The following is a 24,013-nucleotide window of genomic DNA, read 5'->3' as shown; positions in this document are numbered from 1 at the left end:
GGCGAGCCGCAGTGTGACACCTCTATGGGGAGAAGCTATAACGTGGCAAGTAACTCACAAATGTTGCCACACAAATAAAAATAATTTTGAAAAACAAAAACTTTGGTCGAAAAACGACGACGAAAATGGTTAATTTTCCTCCAACAATTTATTTTGCATCTCAACGACCCAAAGTACAAATTTGTTGTTGAAAGGCACTCTTTGCAAGCCAATATGTAAAGACGAGTCCGAACGGCGAGCTGCAGTACGACACCTCTGTGGGGAGAAGCTTTTACATGGCAAGTAACTCACAAATGTTGCCACACAAATAAAAATAATTTTGAAAAACAACAACTTTGGTCGAAAAAACGACGACGAAAATTGTTAATTTTCCTGCAACAATTTATTTTGCATCTCAACGACCCAAAGTACAAATTTGTTGTTGAAAGACACTCTTTGCAAGCCAATATATAATAACAACAACAAGACAAACAAGTAAAAGAGTGCTAAGTTCGGCCGGACGCAATCTTATATAAACCTCCACCATGGATCGCATTTGTCGAGTTCTTTTCCCGGTGTCTCTTTTTAGGCAAACAAAGGAAAGGATAAAAGAAAGAATTGCTATGCCATTGGAACTATATCAAGTTATAGTCCGATTCGGATCAAAATGGAATGAAATTTCAGCCAAATCGAATAAGGATTTCGCCCTTTAGGGGCTCAAAAAGACAAATAGGGAGATCGTTTTATATGGTAGCTGTATTAGGTTATAGACCGATTCAGCCCATATTTGACACGTATGTTGAAAGTCATGGGAGAAACCGTTATACAAAATTTCACCAAAATCAGATAATAATTGAGCCTTAAAGAGGCTCAAGAAGTCAAGATCCAGATCTGTTTATATGGCAGCTATATCAGGTTATGGACCGATATAAGCCATACTTTGCACAGTTGTAGAAAGTCATAACGAAACACGTCGTTCAAAATTTTACCGAATTCGGATAAGATTTGCGCCCTCTAAAGGCTTACGAAGTCAAGACTCCAGATCGGTTTATATCAGGTTATGCACCGATTTCACCCGTACTTGGAACAGTTGTTGGAAAATTTTACCCAAATCGGATAAGAATTGCGCCTCTAGTGGCTCAAGAAGTCAAGATTCAAGATCGGTATATATGACAGCTATATCAAAACATGGACCGATATGGTCCATTTACAATCCCAACCGACCTACACCTATAAGAAGTATTTGTGCAAAATTTCAAGCTGCTAGCTTAACTCCTTCGAAAGTTAGCGTGCTTTCGACAGACAGACGGACAGATGGACGGACGGACGGACAGATGGACGGACGGACGGACAGATGGACGGATGGGCGGACAGACGGACATGGTTAGATCGACATAAAATGTCATGACGATCAAGAATATATATATTTTATGGGGTCTGAGACGAATATTTCGAGGAGTTACAATCAAAATGACGAAATTAGTGTACCCCCATCCAATGGTGGAGGGTATAAAAACCATCTAACCAGCCAACACATGTTCTTTGCTTCGGGTGGTTGTGCTTTTATTTTCTTTGTTCGGCTCGCGCTGCTTTGTCTCGTTCGTTTTACTGCTGCTCTCGGGTTTTTCTCTGTCTATTACCATTAAAAACAAATTTTAAAAAATTTGTTGCCGCAGAGTATTGAACCCATGATCTCTTATTTGGTAGTCTTGCACGCAACCTCTAGCCTACTGACATCATTTTCTTCATGATGAAATGAAATCAAAGGGTACTGCTACGCGGTAGTGCTTAGTTCGGCCGGGCCGAATCTTGGGAACCCACCACCATGGATTCTGCTAAAATGTGGGAGCTATATCTGGTTAAAGACCGTCACTCCTATGGGTGACCATCATAAATAATTACGGATGTTGACTGAAATGGGATTTGAATATCATTTGCTACGCAAGCGATATTATAATACCACTAAGGGCTAAGGATGTAAATCAGCTATGCAGAAAGGCCGAAAGGATCTTGGAGATAGTAAACGGCTGTACTAGACCTAGGGGTCCCAGTGTTAACCCAGAGAAGACTTAAATCTACCTGTCATATTACGGATGCTGACTAGAAGTTGATGGAAGTAATAACAGAACACTATGTGTAAAATTTCAGTCAAATTGGGCAACAATTGAGGCTTCCAGGGGCTCAGGAAGTCAAATCGGGAGCACTATCAGGTTATAGACCGATTTGGACTGTACTTGACACAGTTGTTTGAACACCATGTGCAAAATTTCAGCCAAATCGAACAAAAATTGCGACTTCCAGGGGCTCAAGTGGTCAAATCGGGAGATCAGTTTTTATGGGAGCTATATCTAAATCTGAACCGTATGGCCTTTTGCAATCTCCATCGACCTAGATCAATACAAAATATCTGTGCAAAATTTCAAGCGACTAGCTTTACGTGTTCGACCGCTATGGTGATTTCGACAGACGGACGGACTAGCATGGCTAGTTCGACTGAGAATGTTGAGACGATCCAGAATATATACACCTTATGAGGTACTAGATCAATATTTCGAGGTGTTACAAACGGAATGACTAGATTAGTATACCCCCATCCTATGGTGGTGGGTATAAAAAAGGTAAAAACCCCTAAAAAAAATTTTTTTCTGAGTACAAAATTCATATTTTTTATGCCGAAATTTTCTAAAAGAAGTTTAATGAAAAAAATTAAATATGTTTTGACCAAGTTATGAATGGCATGGGAGTTTTGTGAGCTACATGGTAGTACGCCTATTTTACCAAATACCTCAACTAAAGAATTTTTTTTTTCTGTGTAGTATTAGCTGGGGATAACTACCTCTGAACACTTTTTTCTGACCAGGATTTGAACTCAATTTTTCAAAGTCAAAGGCGGATACGCGTAGCTATGCCCTACGGTGGCCTCTGATAAAAATATACATCTTAAAAACTTGTAGAATACGAATATATGACTATTTGATCAGAATGATCAAGTGAGGGGAGTTTTCTCAACATGTTGTTAAAAATGTTAAAAAAAATCATGGGAAAACTAAGCGACAATGTCATTTGCCTAAAATTTACGCTCGAAAAGGTAGGTCAGGTTAGGTTGAAAAGAGGGAACATATATTAATCCGCCCATGCCACTATGGACATACACCTAATCCAGTAGTCGACGCTCGAAGAGATCATCTTTGCAATCTTAACAAGCTTTAAAGCATTTTTGCTTTCAAGGCCCCTCCTAAGCTTTCATGTGACATGTTCAACTCCGCCGCTGATAAGTAGCACACACAAAAATGTTAAATATGTGACCATGAATATGCACTAATGCAGAATTTTAGTCTTTGTCAAAATGATATATGAAATCAGGAATTGCAAGCATACATACAATTTTACCTTTTTGAAAAACTAAAAATTATAATACAATATCATGTATGTATGAACGTAGGTATATATGAGTGCATACTTACATACATTCATGCATAAGCATATACTAACATTCAGTTTTTCCATACAGTCAAAGGTACTTTTGGATATGTGTGCACATTTGTGCACTCATAACTGAAATAACATAAATTTATAATTAGTTCATTTATGTATAAAACGTAGAAATGTTTATTTAATTATAATGTGCAATACATATGGACATTGGGGTGCTTCATGCGCAAAACTACTAAGAATGTTTACATCTTTACTGGGGTATGCTTCCTGACAGAAGAAAGAACTGACAGAAGAAAGAATGCAATTACAGAGTCACAAGCCGTTGAAAAAATTTGTCAACGCCGACTATATGAAAAATTCGCAATTACTTTTTGGGCAACCCAATATTTTACGAAGAATCTTTCTCTCCAATACTCGAAGCACTGCCTCATCTGCTTTCACAAGTACCCATGCTTTAGAACCAAATAACAGCACGGGTAGTATCAGTGTCTTGTATAGTGTAATCTTCGTCTCTCAAGAGGTGGCCTTGTTTCTAAACAGCCTACTTAGTCCAAAGTAGCATCTGTTTGCCAGTATTATTCTTCGCTTTATCTTAAAACTGGTGTCATTCGTTTCGGTTACGGTTTCGTGGTTATTTTAAGTATTAAGAGCGCACAACAAGCCAATTACTCGGTGTACAGGTGTATGCCCATAGTGGCATGGGGCGGACTGATATCCACACCTTCTTTTTAACCTAAGTTAACCTTATCTACTGGGTTATTGATTGAGTGATCTTTATATTGAGCAGGTTCCAGCGAAACCAATGAATGGTTACTGCATTTAAAAACTCCACGTTGCGGATAAAAAACCACTTTGCGGATAAAAATCCACGTTGTGGATAAAAATCCACGTTGTGGATAAAAATCCACGTTGTGGATAAAAAACCACGTTGTGGATAAAAATCCACGTTGTGGATAAAAATCCACGTTGTGGGTAAAAATCCACGTTGTGGATAAAAATTCACGTTGTGTATAAAAATCCACGTTGTGGATAAAAATCCACGTTGTGGATAATAACCCACATTGTGGATAAAAATCCACGTTATGGATAAAAATTCACTTTGTATATAAAAATCCACGTTGTGGATAAAAAGTCACATTGTGGATAATAATCACCATTGTGGATAAGAGCCCCTATTGTGGATAAATTTGGAAATAAAAATAAAATAAACATTGTGGATAAAAATCCACTGTGTGGATAAAGATCCATATTGTGGATAAAAATCAACAATGTGGATAAAGATCCATATTATGGATAAAAATCCACATTGTGGATAAAAATTTCACATTGTGTATAAAAATCCATATTACGGATAATAATCCATATTGCGGGTAAAAATTCACATTGCGGATAAAATCCCATATTGTGGATAAAAATCCACATTGTGGATAAAAATCCACATTGTGGATAAAAATCAGCATTTTGAGTAAAAATCAGCATTGTGGATACAAATCCACGCTGTGGATAAAATTCCACATTGTAGATAAAACTCCACATTGTGGAAAAAATCCACATTGTGGTTAAAATCCACGTTGTGGATAAAAATCCACTTTTTGGATAAAATCCACGTTGTAGATAATATTCTATTTTGTGAATAAAAATCCACATTGTGAATAAAAATCAGTATTGTGGATGAAAATCCACATTGTGGACAAAATTCCACATTGTGGATAAAAATCCACGTTGTAGATGAAAATCCACGTTGAGGGTAAAAGTCCACATTGTGGTTAAAAATCCACATTGTGGTTAAAAATCCGCATTGTGGATATAAATCCCCATTGTGGATAAAAATCCACATTGTGGATAAAAAACCACGTTGAGGATAAAAACCACATTGTGGATTAAAATCCACATTGTGGATAAAAATCCACATGGTGGATAAAAATCCACATTGTGGATATAAATCCCCATTGTGGATAAAAAACCACTTTGCGGATAAAAATCCACGTTGTGGAAAAAAATCCACGTTGTGGTTAAAAATCCACGTTGTGGATAAAAATCCACGTTGTGGATAAAAATCCACGTCGTGGGTAAAAATCCACATTGTGGATAAAAATCCGCGTTGTTGATAAAAATCCACGTAGTGGATAAAAATCCACGTTGTGGATAAAAATTCACGTAGTGGATAAAAATCCACGTTGTGGATAAAATTCCACGTTGTGGATAAAAATCCACGTTGTGCATAAAAATCCACTTTGTTTATAAAACTCCAATTTGAGGATAAAAATCAAAATTATGGATAAAAATTTACATTGCGGATAAAAATTCACGTTGTGGATAAAAATCCACGTTGTAGATGAAAATCCACGTTGAGGGTAAAAATCCACATTGTGGTTAAAAATCCACATTGTGGTTAAAAATCCGCATTGTGGATATAAATCCCCATTGTGGATAAAAATCCACATTGTGGATAAAAAACCACGTTGAGGATAAAAACCACATTGTGGATAAAAATCCACATTGTGGATAAAAATCCACATTGTGGATAAAAATCCACATTGTGGATAAAAATCCACATTGTGGATAAAAATCCACGTCGTGGGTAAAAATCCACGTTGTGGATAAAAATCCACGTTGAGGATAAAAATTCACGTTGTGGATAAAAATCCACGTTGTGGATAAAAATCCACGTTGTGGATAAAAATCCACGTTGTGGATAAAAATCCACGTCGTGGGTAAAAATCCACATTGTGGATAAAAATCCGCGTTGTTGATAAAAATCCACGTAGTGGATAAAAATCCACGTTGTGGATAAAAATCCACGTAGTGGATAAAAATCCACGTTGTGGATAAAATTTCACGTTGTGGATAAAAATCCACGTTGTGCATAAAAATCCACTTTGTTTATAAAACTCCAATTTGAGGATAAAAATCAAAATTATGGATAAAAATTTACATTGCGGATAAAAATTCACGTTGTGGATAAAAATCCACTTTGTGGATAAAAATTCACTTTGTGAATAAAAATCTACTTTGTGAATAAAAATCCATTTTGTGGATAAAAATCAAAATTATGGATAAAAATTGACGTTGTGGATAAAAATCCACGTTGTGGATAAAAATTCACTTTGTGGATAAAAATCCAAGTTGTATTTTAAAATCCACATTGCGGATGAAAATGTACATTGTGGATAAAAGTCCATATTGTGGATAAAAATTCACATTGCGGATAAAAACATACTGTGTGGATTAAAAATCAATTTGTTGATAATAATCCACTTTGCGGATAAAAAGTGACTTTGTGGATAAAAATCGACATTGTGGATAAATGTGGACATTGGATTCAAATCCACACTGTGTATAAAATTCCACACTGTGGATAAAAGTCCACTTTGTGGGTAAAATATCCAAGGTGTGGGTAAAAAAAAACACTTTGTGGATAAAAAATCCACGGCCTATAACTGTCTTTCTAACCGAGCGTAAAAATCACTGCCCGCCATTTTTTATTCTCAAGAAAAAAAAAAACATAAAGCAAAGCACTCTTGTGTTCATACATTTATAAATATGTACAAAGTACGAGTACATCGGTTGTCATAGACAATATACTTATTGTGTTCAGGCTTATGCGTACGGATACGCGTGTATTAGGAATAACTTCGTGTCAATTCTGAGTGAGTGTGTGCGTGTGCAGCAGCCCGTACATCCGTATGAACATTCATAATTGAGATGGTTATTCGGTTGTGTGTAATGCATTCTGTATGTGATTGTGTATGCGAATGTGTGTGTGTGTATTGCATATATTTCGTATTAGTTAAATGATACCCTTAGGGATTCAACGCAGGAATAACAAAATAAAATAATAAATTTTAAGTTTTTGTTGCTACAGCAGCAGCATTGTTGTTGTTGTTGATGTTTCTCCACTTGCTGTTGCTGTATTCAATCGGGTTTTGTTGTTGTCATCCTAAACAATATGATTATTACATTGCTCATTATAACAAGGATAATGAGAATGATCATGATGTTGATGAGGATGATGATGATGATGTGATTATGACGGCTATAATATTAATGTTGTTGTGTAATTATTTTCCATAGCAGAGCTTTAAGTTAAATACATTATTATAACAACAATACAAAATTATAAGAAAATTTAGAGAGGCATAACACAATGGTAATGCCGTAGGCCTCATTATACAAACTTATGGGTGTATGTATATGGAAAGTATTTTGTATGAAATAAGCTCTAAAGATAAAACATTTTGAAATTTTCTTTAAACACGGCCAGCCAATGTATTGGTCTTTGAGGCCTCCACACCTAATATGGTTGAAAAGTCTTCTAACCAAAGACGATTTACACATATGAGACAGCAGTGACCACAATGTTCAATCGATTTGCAGAAATCTGGTATGAAATGTGACGTTAATAATTATCTAAATACTAAATTTTCCATAAACATTTCATTAAGAACCAGGAGATACTTCTCTCACAACAATGGGTGTAGCCCGATTAGAGTTTAAGCACAGTGATAAGGGGCATTCTTTTTTATGCAGCGTCCGAGAGGCGTTGTTAATAACGATACCACTTGGGAGAGAAGTTTTAACATGGCAGGATACCTTACAAGTATTAGGGATAACCACCGCTGAAAAATTTTCTGATGTTCACGCCGAGCTTTGAACCCAAGCGTTCGACGTCACAGGCGGACATGCTAAGCTCTGTGCCATTACCCATCTGTAAGCCTCTGCTAAATTTCATCAAAAAATATTTCAGATTCGGTTATAGTTCCCATATAAAGACACCATCCGGCGGACGGACTATTGCCGTTAAACACCGGTTGCTCAATTTTGATTTTAGACCCATGGATTCTTGAGTAAATTTCCAATGAATTCGTTGTATCCACGTTGTGGATAAAAATCCTTATTGTGGATAAAAATCCACATTGTGGTTAAAAATCCACTTTGTTGATAAAAGTCCACATTGTGGATATAAATCCCCAATGTCGATAAAAATCCGGGAGGCCACCATAACGCAGAGATTAGCATGTCCGCCTATGACGCTGAACACCTGGGTTCGAATCCTGGCGAGACCATCAAAAAAAATTTTCTGTGGTGGTTTTCCCCTCCATTCGTGAGGTACTATGCCATGTAAAACTTCTCTCAAAAGAGGTGTCGCACTGCGGCTCGCCGTTCGGACTCAGCTATAAACGCTATGTCGATTAAAATATTAAGCCAATGGATTCCAGTTCCCTCGGATTGTTTAAGGTAGTTCCTAGTCTCGGAAGCTCATCTGCTCTGCAATTCCCTGGGATGTCTCTATGGCCTGGTATCCAGATCAGATGCATTTGAACTGCTTAGCCATATCAAGCCTATCGAGGGCGGCTTTTGAATTTAGAAATAGGTTCCCCAGAGATTTTATGGCTTCCTGCATGTCAATCGTCGTTATGACATTGCGAATGCAAATTTGCCCGTGAACATTCCATTAAGAAATTGGGGCAAACATCTCACAAATCAATGAGTGTTCTCGGATTCAATGTTTAGCTCAATGATAAGGGACCTCCTTTTTATAGCCGAGTCTGAACGGCGTGCGACATAGCGACACCTCTTTGAGGAGAAGTTTTTACATGGCAATGTACCTCACAAATGTCGCCAGCATTAGGAGGGGATAACCACGATGAACAATTTTCTGATGTTCCTGCCATGTTTCGATCCCAGGCGTTCAGCTTCATAGGCGGACATGCTAACCTCTGCGCTACGGTTGCCTTCAATAACATGACATTATTCTTAGCCATTTCACGACTTTTTTAATTGTAAAAATCTCCGCTTGATACACACTACAGTGGTCTGGTAACATTCCATATTCTTCAGAGTAAACCCGAAAGCCCGCCTGGTCGCATAGTCTGGAACCATCCGTATAGAAGTCTAAGTACCTTCAGGTACGTAGTGTCAATCGCCACTTTCACGACTTGGGTGTTTTTTTTATCAAATAGCGGCTCAAAATGTGTAATCCACACTGCCTGGAACATCGAACATTGTGTCAAGGATAACACAGTGTCTGTAGCCACCGAATGACCAAAGACAAATCCCCTTTGCCTTACAGCAGTTGTCGCAGGCATTAGGTGTGTCATTAAATTCTGTGCATCAGATGGTGTTGTCCTCAGTGCGGCTGTGATACACAGTCAAGTCATCCGACCCTTAAAACGCAGATAAGATCAAAGAGAATATCATCGGTCCAAAGAATGAGAACTCTACGAGTCACATCATTCGAACTTGTAATCACTGACATGTGTTGCCCTCAGTGCGCCTGTGACACACAGTCAAGTCATCCAACCCTTAAAACGCAGATAAGATCAAAGAGAATATCATCGGTCTAAAGAATGATAGCTCTAAGAGTCACATCATTCGATCTTGTAATCACTGTCATGACTTCTATTGATCTCCTCGCAATGGAGCGATACAATATCAAACTGACCTCGCACGAAGAACGAACGAAAAGACCATATAAAGATGGCAACAGAGGTGGTTAAACGAGACTCGGGGTAGGTAGACATACCGACCTATAAGTGAGAGACAAAAATCACGGGAACGTGAACATCCTTCGAACTCAAATGTTATCGGGCAATAGGTATTTTAATAAGGATCTGCATCGGATGGGTTAGTGCACTTCTCACACCAGCGTATACAAGATGGAAGAAGTTGCAGATGTCGTCGACCGTATATTATTCAACTGTAGCCACAATGTTATAATACTTCTAAGGGGTAAGCATCCGAATGAACTATGCAGAAGGGCCGAAAGGTTCTTGCAAACGGCATATGACTGGGCTAGACCCAGAGGTCTCAATGTTAACCCAGAGAAGACTGAAATATGCCTGTTTACGAGGAAGACTAAGCTGGGCCAATTAAACGCACCATGTTTGCTCAATAAGACGATTTCGCTATCTGACAAGGTCAAATACTTAGGTGTGATCTTGGACAGAAAACTGAACAGAAAGTGTCACATTCAGGAACGTACTGAGAAGGCTCACAAATGTTGGGCACTATGTAGTCGGGCCGTAGGCTCGAAATGGCGCCTGAATCCGTGGAAAGTCCACTGGCTCTACAGGAGCGCGATTAGACCAATACTTACTTACGCCTCATTAGTTTGGTGGACAGCTATGGAGAAAAAGTGCTACATAAGGACCATACAACAGGTTCAGAGAACATATTGTCTTGGCATAGGTGGAGCGATGAGGACCTCACCCACCAGGGCACTGGAGACTATTCTAAATATCCGACCCATTGACATACAGATTAAGTGTGAGGCAGCCACTGCGGCTATGAGACCTAAGGCGATGGGAGAATGAATTGAGGTTGGGAGCAGCTCATACCATCGTGGTATAATCGAGGCAACCTGGGAGGAAGGGAAGAATTTTCCGATCGGATACCAGAGATGAACCTTGAAGTCGAGTTCGAGGTACTGCTGCCATCGGTACAGTCTTGGATTGACGGAACCCTAGTATTGCCATCTGGAAGATCATGTTACACGGATGGGTCAAAGCTACAGGACAAAGTGGGACTGGAGGTCTATATTGAGAACCCAGAGACTGAGATCTGTGCGATCCTGCAGGCGGTGATCCGGGCGACCACGGAATGCGTGAAGTGGTGTGGTGCTAACGCGAGGACGTTGAGTGTGAACATCTTTACCGACAGTAAAATTGCCAAAAGGGCTATAACAACCAGAACGGTAAGGTCACGAACAGTCTTGAAGTGTAAGTAGGAGATTAAAGCCTTCTCTGAGAATGGCAAAATCCGCATCGTTTGTGTGCCGAGCCATAACGGAGTAAGGGGAAATGAAAGGGCAGACGATTTGGCGGTGAAAGCCAGAGGACTGCCATCAATAAACCTGGTTAACCCGAAGCCTTTCGGGTCGACGCAGTCCGAGTTAAGGGAGTGGGCGACGAATGCTCAAGCAACATTGTGGAACAGCGATACTGTCGGTAGGACGGCAAAAATCCTATGGGGGGATCCAGATCGTGAGAAGACGAGGCTATTACTGAAAGGAAGTAAGAAGGAGTTCAGTATAGCTATTGGTATCTCAACGGGACACATAGGACTACGAGCTCACTTATGTAAAATCGGTGCGGCAAGTGATAGCAAGTGTAGCGCATGCGGGGAAGATGATGAGACGTAGGAGCATTTTCTTAGTCAATGCCCGACTTTCGCGTGTAACAGATACCGGCATTTAGGTGGAGACACAATACCAGACATGAACCAACTTAGGGGAGTAGTATTGAAAACAATTAAAGATTTTGTAAGTAGCACGGAATTCCTAACTTCAAATTTTCTTTTAAGAGGTTGCTTTACAGTTTTTAGAGCTCACAACAAGCCGCCGATTACTGGCTTAGGTGTATGTCCATAGTGGCATGGGGCGGATTAATATATGCACCCTCTTTTCAACCTATCCTAATTATACCCTCCGCCATAAGATGGGGGGTATACTAATTTCGTCATTCTGATTGTAACTACTCGAAATATTCGTCTGAGACCCCATAAAGTATATATATTCTTGATCGTCATGAAATTTTATGTCGATCTAGCCATGTCCGTCCGTCCGTCCGTCAGTCTGTCTGTCTGTCGAAAGCACGCTAACTTCCAAAGGAGTAAAGCTAGCCGCTTGAAATTTTGCACAAATACTTCTTATTAGTGTAGGTCGGTTGGTATTGTAAATGGGCCATATCGGTCCATGTTTTGATATAGCTGCCATATGAACCGATCTTGGGTCTTGACTTCTTGAGCCTCTAGAGTGCGCAATTCTTATCCGATTGGGATGAAATTTTGCACGACGTGTTTTGTTATGATATCCAACAACTGTGCCAAGTATGGTTTAAATCGGTCCATAACCTGATATAGCTGCCATATAAACCGATCTTGGGTCTTGACTTCTTGAGCCTCTAGAGCGCGCAATTCTTATCCGATTGGAATGAAATTTTGCACGACGTGTTTTGTTATTATATCCAACAACTGTGCCAAGTATGGTTCAAATCGGTCCATAACCTGATATAGCTGCTATATAAACCGATCTGGGGTCTTGACTTCTTGAGCCTCTAGAGTGCGCAATTCTTATCCAATTTGAATGAATTTTGGCACGTAGTATTTTGTTATGATATCCAACAACTGTGCCAAATATGGTTCAAATCGGTACATAACCTGATATAGCTGTCATATAAACAGATCTGGGGACTTGACTTCTTGAACTTCTAGAGGGCTCAATTTCTATCCGATTTGGCTGAAATTTCGCAAGACGGTTTTTATTGTTACTTTCAACAACTATATCAAATAAAGTACAAGTCGGTTCATAACCTGATATAGCTGCCATATAAACCGATCTGGGATCTTGACTTCTTGAGCCTCTAGATGTCGCAATTATTATCCGATTTGCATGAAATTTTGTACGACGGATTCTCCCATGACCATTAACATACGTGTTTATTATGGTCTAAATCGGTCCATAGCCCGATACAGCTCCCATATAAATCGATCTCTCTATTTTACTTCTTGAGCCCACAAAGGGCGCAATTCTTATTCGAATTGGCTGACATTTTACACAGGTCTCCAACATATAATTTAATTGTGGTCCAAACCGGACCATATCTTGATATCGCTCTAATAGCAAAGCAAATCTTTTCTTATATCCTTTTTTTTTTGCCTAAGAAGAGATGCCGGGAAAAGAAGTCGACAAATGCGATCCATGGTGGAGGGTATATAAGATTCGGCCCGGCCGAACTTAGCACGTTTTACTTGTTTTATGTTTCTATTAATATAAAATATAACAACTATAGCTTTAATATCGAATTCGGAAAATTCAAAAAAGCCTTGAGGGTATACAAATGGATCAGTTCTAGGTCATATATAAAAGAGCAACTTGATACAAAAATTGTTTACAAAATGCATTCCACATGCATGTATCTAATGAGATGCCAAATGATTTTCTACTGAAAATCCTTTCACAAAATCCAAATAGGCATTTATACTCCTTTGGTCCATGTTGTATGTGTGTGTGTGTATGTGTGCATCACTAAGTACTAATAATAAACATAATGACAATACTGCTGTGGTTGTTGTTGTTGTTGTTGCTGTTGACGATGATTTTGATGATGAATGTTATGCTGCAGAAATGTAAATATTTAAGCAATATTAATTAGAAAATTTTCATTAAAATGCCATTTTTTGTGTCTGTCCGTCCACTTAACTTGCATTGCATGTACTGCCCTATACACATCTCTGTTATATGACACAAGTTTGTCAAACCTATATGATTTTTTTTTTTTTCATCAACATTGGTAGAGTAATTTTGAAAAGTTGATGTTTTTTCTCCTCCATTGGCATGTTTTTCAATCAAACAAAAGATTTTTTGTGGCGTTGTGTTTTGCATGTATGGCGACACATTTTTATGCATCACCTAAAGGCAAAGAAAGGCAAAATGTTTTGAAAAATAATTTTTATCGTTTCAAGCGATATGAAAATAATAGTTGAAATAATTTAGACTAAGTTTGTGTAATTGCGTGTGTGTGTGTGTGTAAATTATGCAAATATTCACACACACACACGCATACTTGCGTAGCATTTTCCAAACAATAAAGACGAACATTCAAAATATTTAACACAAATAATCCCAAACATAGACCTCAAACCAAACCAAATGGCAGAGCACCGAACACCCAACCACCCACACACAAAAAGCAGCTCTCATAACTGCTCTCTAACTAAGAGTATGAGTTAGAGAGTGAATGCATGTTCAGTCGGTCATCTCTGGGACATGCACTCACTCACCCACTCAGGCAATCAGGTAATTATGAGTGGGTGTGTGTGTGTGTGTGTGCCTGTGTATGCCTAACATCATTGAAGATTTAAACTAAACCGGATTAGAATTTTTCGCAGTACCGGATTTAGAATGCGAATTTTTACTAGTTGCGACAGGATTTAACCGCCGAAAGGATTAACATACATCACGCGTTCACTTTCACACACTACCTGCCTTGTGGCCCACTCATGAATATGAGTGCCCGACTTATTCATTAATCCTCGCGGCCTTTTGGAAAAACTAACCGAACTGCTCTAGATTTAAATGTTGCCAGCTTATTTAATCTCTTTGTTGTTCTGAAGTCTTTGGTGTAGGCGTAGCTCAACGCCTTTTTAATCCAAAATTACGCTTAAAATGCCACACTATTTTGGTGACTTCTAATTTTGTCCATGCTGCTGCTGCATGCCAAACAGGATTTACTTGTTTGATCCTGGCCCTGGTGAGTAACGACGTAACATGTGCGCACACTGCTTGTTCGTAGGCAGTTGATGTAGATAGATGGCCAGCAAAGCACTGGGATCAGTCTTAAGTCTAAGATCAACTAGGATCAATACTTGGCAAATGACACGTTGATCATGTGATTTACACAAAATTATGTAAATCATTAGTCATGAGCCAGAAGTTAATCATTCGCTTGAACTGGACCAGAAATGGATTAAAATTAACCCAACAAATGGCCATGGTGAAAAAAGGATAAGCGAGAAATTTAGCTGTTTAATGATTAAGGCCACTGTAGTACAGAGGTTAGCATGTTCGCCTAGGAAGCTGAAAGCCTGGATTCGAATCCTGGCAAAAAAAAATCAGAAAAATTTTCAGCGGTGGTTATCCCCCCCATCATTCGTCGAAGGTTATTAGGGAAATTGTGTCTGAGAAAAAATCCTTTGGGCGATTAGAAGTTTCGACTCCTTTAAGTCGCCAGGCCCTAATGATGAATCACCGGTTGAATTACAAGCTGTGTTTGATAGACTGATTCCCTGGCTTATGGAGATATACTCTGCTTGTACCAGAATGTCATGTATTCCTGCGGGATGAAGGGAAACGAAGGTCATTTTCATTCTGAAAGCAGGAAAACCTTACCACACGAAGGTGAAGACTCTTAAGAGGTTGATAGAAACATATCTTAGGGCAACGAATCCTGGATATTGCCTGTCGCGGCAGCAACATGCATATAGTAAAGGCAAATCCACTGAAACAGCCCTTCACGACCTAGTCGGCTACATAGAGGGTTCTCTTGCTGTCAAGGAATATACAATGGTATCATTTCTTGACATTGAAGATGCTCTCAATAATGTAAACCCGACGTCAATCATAAAGGAGTTGGAGTTTCTAGGTTTCAACTCTATCGTGAGAAAGTTTATTAATAACTTATTCACTAAAGGGTGCATTACGGCAGACTTGGGATCTGTGGGTCTAAAAAGATGGATCAGCGGAGAAACACCTCAATGAAGTGTACTGTGTCCTCTGCTTTGGTATAGAGAGAGTAGCAAATATTTTATTGTCTCTGGGAGAAAAGGCGTAAAAGTGGTCGCGTATGCTGGTGACCTGGCAATTGCGGTCAGGGGAAAGTTTCCCAGCATTCTAAGAGATATACTTCAGGAAGCTCTACGTGCAACAGCAAAGTGGGCTACCGAAAGTGGTCTAGGTATAAACCCATGCAAGACAGAAGTAGTTCTTTTCAGCAGGAAATACAAGTTGCCTACATTGGAACCTGTCTCCTTGGTTGGAGAGAATGTTCCATTTACAGAAAGCGCAAAATACCTGGGTGTTTTACCGGACAGGAAATTGAACTTCAAATCCCACATTTTGGAAAGGGCAAGAAAAGCAACTCTTGCCCTGCATACCTGCAAGAAAGCCATTGGCAAAAGTTGGGGGTTTAGACCGCTTCTCATGTATTGGGCATATACTGCAGTTGTCAGACCTATAATGCTATATGGTGTTGTGTTCAGGTGGACGGCGCTTCAAAGGTCCACCTACTGCTCAATACTCAACCGGATCCAAAGGATGGCTTGTTTGTGCATTGCAGCCGGACTGAGGACGACACCAACTGATTAACTGAATTTAATGCTACAATACATCTAATGCCCTTGGAGTTTTTGGCTAGACAAATTGGAGCGACAACTGCCGTGAGATTAAGAGATCTTTCTCTTTGGTCATGTGGCGGCTACGGACACTGTATTATCTTTGATACAATATCTGATGTTCCATGCAGTGTGGATAACACCCTACCTGAGCGGCTTTTCGATAAAAAGTACTGTACCACTATTCCTGATAGAACCGATTGGTCGTAGTTTGGAACTACGGTAAATCTGTTGGTGTTGTCATCAGTGCGGCCGCAATACTCAAACAAGCCATCCTTTGGATCCGCTTGAGTATTGAGCAGTAGGTGGACTTTTAAAGCGCCGTCCACCCGACCACAACACCATACAGCGTTGTAGGTCTGACAACTGCAGTATACGGCAATAGAAGTTACATAGCCTTCTATACGAATGGTTCCAAGCTAGACGACCAGTTGGGCTTTGAGGTGTACCCTAAAGACCCAGACCCTGGTTATATCGAAAAGGTTACCCGACCACTGCAGTGTATCAAGCGGAGATCCTTGCAATTAAGGAAGTGGTGGAATGGTCAAGAAATAATTTAATTACGACGACTGGCATTAACATCTTCTCAGACAGCCAGGCAGTCGTTGAATCCCTGGAGAACGTATTTCTGAACACAAAAACAACTCTCTCGTGTGTCGCAGATCTCTCAACGAGATGGCTGAACAGTACAAAATTCACCTGTTCTGGGTGCCGAGCCGCAGAGATATCCCAGTGAATTGTAAAGCGGATGAGCTTGCGAGTCTAGGAACTGCCCTACATATTTCAGGGATACTGGAATCTGTGGGTATGCCTCTAGCGATATGTAAGCTAAGTTTTCAGAACCAGGCCCGAAGGACAACGAATGATAGATGCTCACGAGGAGAGGGCTGTGGGCATTCCAAAACTATGTGGCCTAATCTAGACTGGAAGAGTTCTACGGCTTTGCTGTCATTGGCTAGAACAGACGTCTCAGTCATTGTGTCCGTCATGACAGGTCACTGTCTAATCGGAAAATATGAAGGTTGCCAGCAACGACTTTTGCAGAAGCTGTGAGGACAGCGAAGAAGATGCGACTATAGAACACCTTCTGTGTGTGTGTCCCGAATGGCAGTCAGAAGGAGTTCCATTTTAGGTTCTCATTTCTTTGAGAAAAATTGCGGCTTCCAGGGGCTAAAGAAGTCAAATCGGGAGATCGGTTTATATGGGAGGTATATCAGGTTAAAAACAGATTTGGACCGTACTAGGCACAGTTGATGGAAATCATAACAAAACACCACATGCAAAATTTCAGCCAAATCGAACAAAAATTGCGGCTTGCAAGGGCTCAAGAAGTCAAATCGGGAGATCGGTTCATATGACAGCTATATCAGGTTATATACCGATTTGGACCATACCTGGCACAGTTGTGGAAAGTCACATCAAAATCTAAATGCAAAAATTCAGCCATATCGGGCAAAAATTGCGGCTTGTGAGGGCTCAAGAAGTCAAATCGGGCGATCGGTTTATATAGGAGCTATATCAGGTTATAAACCAATTTCTGCGGTACGTGGAACAGTTGTTGGAAATCATAACGGAACACCACATGCAAAATTTCAGCCAAATCGGACAAAAACTGCGGCTTCCAGAGGCTCAAGAAGTCAAGTCGGGTGATCGGTTTATATGGGAGCCATATCTAAATCTGAACCGATATGGCCCATTTGCAATCCCCGACGACCTACATCGGTATCCCATGGCAATCCCATGGCAGCCGGTTGTATGTACCGGATTGACCCGATGAATTCCTTCATCGGCAAGGGCTGCCGCCTCAGTGTACCACACACTGCTACTACAACAACAACAACAACCTACATCGGTATAAAGTATCTGTGCGAAATTTCAAGTGGCTAGCTTTACGCGTTTAACCTCTATCGTGATTTCGACAGACGGACGGACGGACATGGCTAGATCGATTCAGAACGATGAGACGATCATGGGGATTATGGGGTCTTCGACGAATATTTCGAGGTGTTACAAACGGCATAACTAGATTAGCATACCCCCATCCTATGGTAATGGGTATAAAAATTACTTCAACAATATATCTCATCCTTTAAGATATACCAACCCCAGTTGTCACCAACTGTCCACAATTGAGGTGAGGCAGGGACCTAGATTAGTCGGATGTTTTAAATCCAACATCCTTCAGGAGTGACATAAGCGATACACGATCTCTACAATCTTAATCTTTGCTATTATAAAACGATGCCAATATTTCAAATTTAGTGTCAAGCAGACAACAGCTGATCAACAGTTTTTCTTTTTATAACAAAAAAATATTTCACAGTCTCTCACTATTGAGACCATTTTTATTGAAGGCCAAACCATGTTCTTTGGCACTCTCATATTTGATCAGTTGTTACTGCCTTTTTTAATGGGGTCCTTCAGAAAGGGAATTGATTTTTTACACATTTTTTTGAACTGCCAATATTGTTTGCACATCGTAAATTAAATTTATCTGGGATGATGTTAGACAAAGATAGTTTCAAATGCTTTGAAAGAATTAGATGTGTTTTTCGAGGGATGGTGTGGGGAAAGGAAGTCATGCCAAAGAAAAATGGAAGAAATCACATTGTAGTCTAAAGATTACATTTGTTTCTGTCTATCAATATTTTTATACCCTGCACCACTACTGTGGTTTCTAACAGAAGGAAGAGAGATAGACCCATTGATAAGTATACCGATCGACTCAGAATTACTTTCTGATTCGATTTAGCTATGTCTTAGGTCCATAAAAACCACATTTATTGTTAGGTTAGGTTAGTTGTAGTCCTTGACAGACTCACTTAGACAATTTTAAGCCCATTGTGATACCACAGTAACGACAGACCAAAGATTCTGGCGGGAATCGAACCCACGACCCCTGCACTGGTTACAAAGTACGCTACCAATTCGGCTATCGGGGCGCCCACATTTATTGTCAGATTTTGCAGAAATTTGAAACAGTGAGTTGTGTTAGGCCTTTCGACATGCTTTTTCAATTTGGCCCAGATTGGTCCAGATATGGATATACAATAGTTGCCATATAGACCGACCTCTCGATTTAAGGTCTTGGGCCCATAAAAGTCGCATTAATTGTCCGAATTAGCCAAAATTTGGGACAGTGAGTTGTGTTAGGCCAGTCGACATCCTTCTTCAATTTGGTCCAGATTGGTACAGATTCGGATATAGCTGCCATATAGACCGATCTCTCGATTTAAGGTCTTGGGTCCATAAAAGGCGCATTTATTGTCCAATTTCTCCGAAATTTGGGTCAGTGAGTTCTGTTAGGCCCTTCGACATCCCTCTTCAATTTGGCCCTGATCGGTCCAGATTTGGATATAGCTGCCATATAGACCGATCTCTCGATTTAAGGTCTTGGGCCCATAAAAGGCGCATTAATTGTCCGATTTCATCGAAATTTGGGATAGTGAGTTCTGTTAGGCTCTTCGACATCTTTCTGCAATTTGGCCCAGATTGGTCCCGATTTGGATATTGCTGCTATATACACCGAACTCTCGATTTAAGGTTTTGGGCCAATAAAAGGCGCATTTATTTTCCGGTGACGCCGAAATTGCCGACAGTAAGTTGTGTTAGGGCCTTCGGCATCCCTCGTCAACTTGGCCCAGATCGGTTCAGATTTCGATATAGCTGCCATGTAGCCGATCTCTCGCTTTAAAGTCTTGCCCCCATAAAAGGCGCATCTTATTTAGCCGAAATTTGACACAGTGACTTATTTTAGGCTTTTCGACATACGTGTCGTATATAGTAAGAGAGATAGACCCATCGATAAGTATAACGATCAACTCAGAATCACTTTCTGATTCGATTTAGCTATGTCCGCGTGTCTGCCTGTCCGTCTGTCCATGTTAATTTGTTTACAAACTACAGGTCTCAATTTTCATCCGATCGTCTCCAAATTTGGTACAGGCATGATTTTCGGCCTAGAGATGAAGCCTATTGAAATTGGAAAAAATCGGTTCAGATTTGGATATAACGCCCATATATATGTTCGTTCAATTTGCAGTAATAATGCAACAAAATGGTCATTTGTTAACCGATTCTCTTGAAATTTCTTATGACTTTCGACATTACTGGTGAATTTCATAGAAATCGGTTCAGATTTAGATATAGCTGTCATATATGTATATCGCCCGATTTTCATTCTTAAAGCCATTGCAAGCGCATTTATTGACCAATCTTCCCAAAATTTTGTTCAACGCTTTCCTCGACGACTTTTACAATGTATATAAAGTTTGCTCGCAATCGGTTCAGATTTAGATATAGCTCCCATATACAATTTCGTCAGATTTTTGATAATAATGCAATAAAATGGTAGGAAGGATTTTCTCTTGACTCCCAACAGTACTGGTGAATTTTATAGAAATCGGTTCAGATTTAGATGTAGGTGCCATATTTGTTTATCGCCCGATTTTCCCTTCTAGTTTGTATTTTTACTTGACCGGACTAAACTTGACGAAGCCCACTGATGGACCTCCTTGACAAGAGGCGAAAGCTCTGGGCAGCCATAACTAATACGTTGACTACGACGCTTTTTATACCCTCCACCATAAGATGGGGGGTATACTAATTTCGTCATTCTGTTTGTAACTACTCGAAATATTCGTCTGAGACCCCATAAAGTATATATATTCTTCATCGTCGTGACATTTTATGTCGATCTAGCCATGTCCGTCCGTCTGTCCGTCTGTCCGTCCGTCCGTCCGTCCGTCCGTCTGTCTGTCGAAAGCACGCTAACTTTCGAAGGAGTAAAGCTAGCCGCTTGAAATTTTGCACAAATACTTCTTATTAGTGTAGGTCGGTTGGTATTGTAAATGGGCCATATCGGTCCATGTTTTGATATATCAAAACATGGACCGCCATATAAACCGATCTTGGGTCTTGACTTCTTGAGTCTGTAGAGTGCGCAATTCTTATCCGATCAGAATGAAATTTTGCACGACGTGTTTTGTTATGATACCCAACAACTGTGCCAAGTATGGTTCAAATCGGTTCATAACCTGATATAGCTGCCATATAAACCGATCTTGACTTCTTGAGCCTCTAGCGTGCGCAATTCTTATCCGATCAGAATGAAATTTTACACAACGTGTTTTGTTATGATATCCAACAACTGTGCCAAGTATGGTTCAAATCGGTCCATAACCTGATATAGCTGCCATATAAACCGATCTTGGGTCTTGACTTCTTGAGCCTCTAGAGTGCGCAATTCTTATCCGATTGGATTGAAATTTTGCACGACGTGTTTTGTTAATATATTCAACAACAGTGCCAAGTATGGTTCAAATCGGTCCATAACCTGATATAGCTACCATATAAACCGACCTTGGGTCTTGACTTCTTGACCATCTAGAGGGCGCAATTCTTATCTGATTGGAATGGAATTTCGCACGACGTGTTTTGTTATGATACCCAACAACTGTGCCAAGTATGGTTCAAATCGGTCCATAACCTGATATAGCTACCATATAAACCGATCTTGGGTCTTGACTTCTTGACCCTCTAGAGGGCACAATTCTTATCCGATTTGAATGAATTTTTGCACGAAGTATTTCGTTATGATATCCAACAACTGTGCCAAGTATGGTTGAAATCGGTCTATAACCTGATATAGCTGTCATATAAACAGATCTGGGGATTTGACTTTTTGAGCTTCTAGAGGGCGCAATTCCTATCCGATTTGGCTGAAATTTTGAATGACGTATTTTATTTTTACTTTCAACAACTGTGTCACATAAGGTTCAAATCGGTTCATAACCTGATATAGCTGCCATATAAACCGATCTGGGATCTTGACTTCTTGACCCCTAGAGGTCGCAATTATTATGCGATATGCCTGAAATTTTGTACGATGGATCCTCTCATGACCATCAACAAACGTGTTTATTATGGTCTGAATCGGTCTATAGCCCGATACAGATCCCATATAAATCGTTCTCTCTATTTTACTTCATGAGCCCCAATGGGCGCAATTCTTATACGAATTGGCTGAAATTTTACACAGGTCTCCAACATATAATTTAATTGTGGTCCGAACCGGACCATATCTTGATATCGTTTTAATAGCAGAGCAACCTTTTCTTATATCCTTTTTTGCCTAAGAAGCGATGCCGGGAAAAGAACTCGACAAATGCGATCCATGGTGGAGGGTATATAAGATTCGGCCCGGCCGAACTTAGCACGCTTTTACTTGTTATACCTTACACCAACACTGTGGTTTAGGGTATTATGACTTTGTGCATTTGTTTGCAACGCTAAGAAGGAGAAGAGCTAGACCCATCGATAAGTATACCGATCTGCTTAGAATCACTTCCTGATTTGATTAAGCTATGTCCGTCTGTCCGTCGGTTCGTCTGCCTGTCCATGCATTCTTGTGATTAAGGTACAGTTCGCATTTATTGTCCGATTGTCACAAAACTTTGTACATTCCATTTTTTTTTGGGCCCGAGGACGAACGCTATAGATTTTGAACAAAATCGGATCAGATTAATATATATCTCCCATATATATCTTTCATCCGATTTGGTTTTTTAAGGCTGTAGAAGCCACAATTATAGTCCGATCTTTACAAAATTTTGGGTGAGGAGTTTTATTTGACGTCCTCAAAAGTGTGCAAAATTTCAATAAAATCGGTTCAAGTTAAGATATAGCCTTCATATATATCTTTCAACCTATATGGCTTTTTAAACCTGTAGAAGTCACAATTATGGTCCGATCTTTACACAATTTTGCATGAGGTGTTTTTCTTGGCGTCCTCAAAAGTGTGCAAAATTTCATCAAAATCGGTTCAAATTTAGATATGGCTCCCATATATATCTTTCATCCGATATGGCCTTTTAAGGCTATAGAAGCCACAATTATGGTCCGATCTTTACAAAATTTTGGGTGAGGTGTTTTGCCCGATCTTTACTAAAGTTTCTTTATGTAACGTTCAATACGTGTGCAAAATTTCACTCTAATCGGTTCAAATTTTGATTTAGCTCCCATATATATCTTTCATCCGATATGGCCTTTTATGAATTATGCGATTTTCATGCAATACTCTGAAGATTTCATGGAAATGGGAAAGAGTGTTGCTTCGTCCGGCACCACTACGGAAAGAGAATTTCTTCACGAATCCAACGGTGCCCTCAGAATGTTGAAGTTCGCAAAACTAACGAAGTTACAGCAATTTGAAACTCACGTAGATTTTTTTTGCGTTTTTTTGATATCAATTATGCGATTTTGAGCTTGTTTTTTGAAGAAAAAACATGGGAGTTGCGCAAAACCGATTTTTTGCCATAATCTTCAATACTCTATACTCAACTCGAAAATTTTTTTCGCATCAAAAATTGAAAATTTTCATAAGGGGTTAGCCTTTGCTAAAAAAATGCAAAAAAAATAAAATGTGAAATTTTAAGTAATTCTGTTTATTTTACGAATCGTCTTCGAATTTCGAACTGCGGAATGCTAGAAAATATTCGAAATTCGAAAAAATTAAGGAGTTACAGCGTGTTTGACCTTGAAAACGACCTTGAATTTTTACGCCCAAAAAAGCTTGCTGTTTGCCATGTTTTTGATAGAAAACTTTACAGTATACTTCATGTAGCACCATTACGGAAAGAGATTTTCGCCACGAATCCAACGGTGTCTGAAACATTGTAAGGAAGTTACAGCAATTGTAAACTCACTT

At 39.6% G+C, this 24,013-nt stretch overlaps 1 protein-coding gene across 2 annotated transcripts in view; it reads left to right on the top strand.

Moving 5' to 3' along the window:
* Nucleotides 1-24,013, top strand: part of LOC106081780 (protein hunchback) — a 263,183-nt gene that overhangs the window by 185,580 nt on the left and 53,590 nt on the right. The gene's annotated exons all lie outside the window — the stretch shown is intronic.

This window comes from Stomoxys calcitrans, chromosome 2, assembly GCF_963082655.1.
Source record: "Stomoxys calcitrans chromosome 2, idStoCalc2.1, whole genome shotgun sequence".
In the NCBI taxonomy this organism is placed as follows: Eukaryota; Metazoa; Arthropoda; class Insecta; order Diptera; family Muscidae; genus Stomoxys; species Stomoxys calcitrans.
This window is presented reverse-complemented; position numbering and strand designations above follow the sequence as displayed.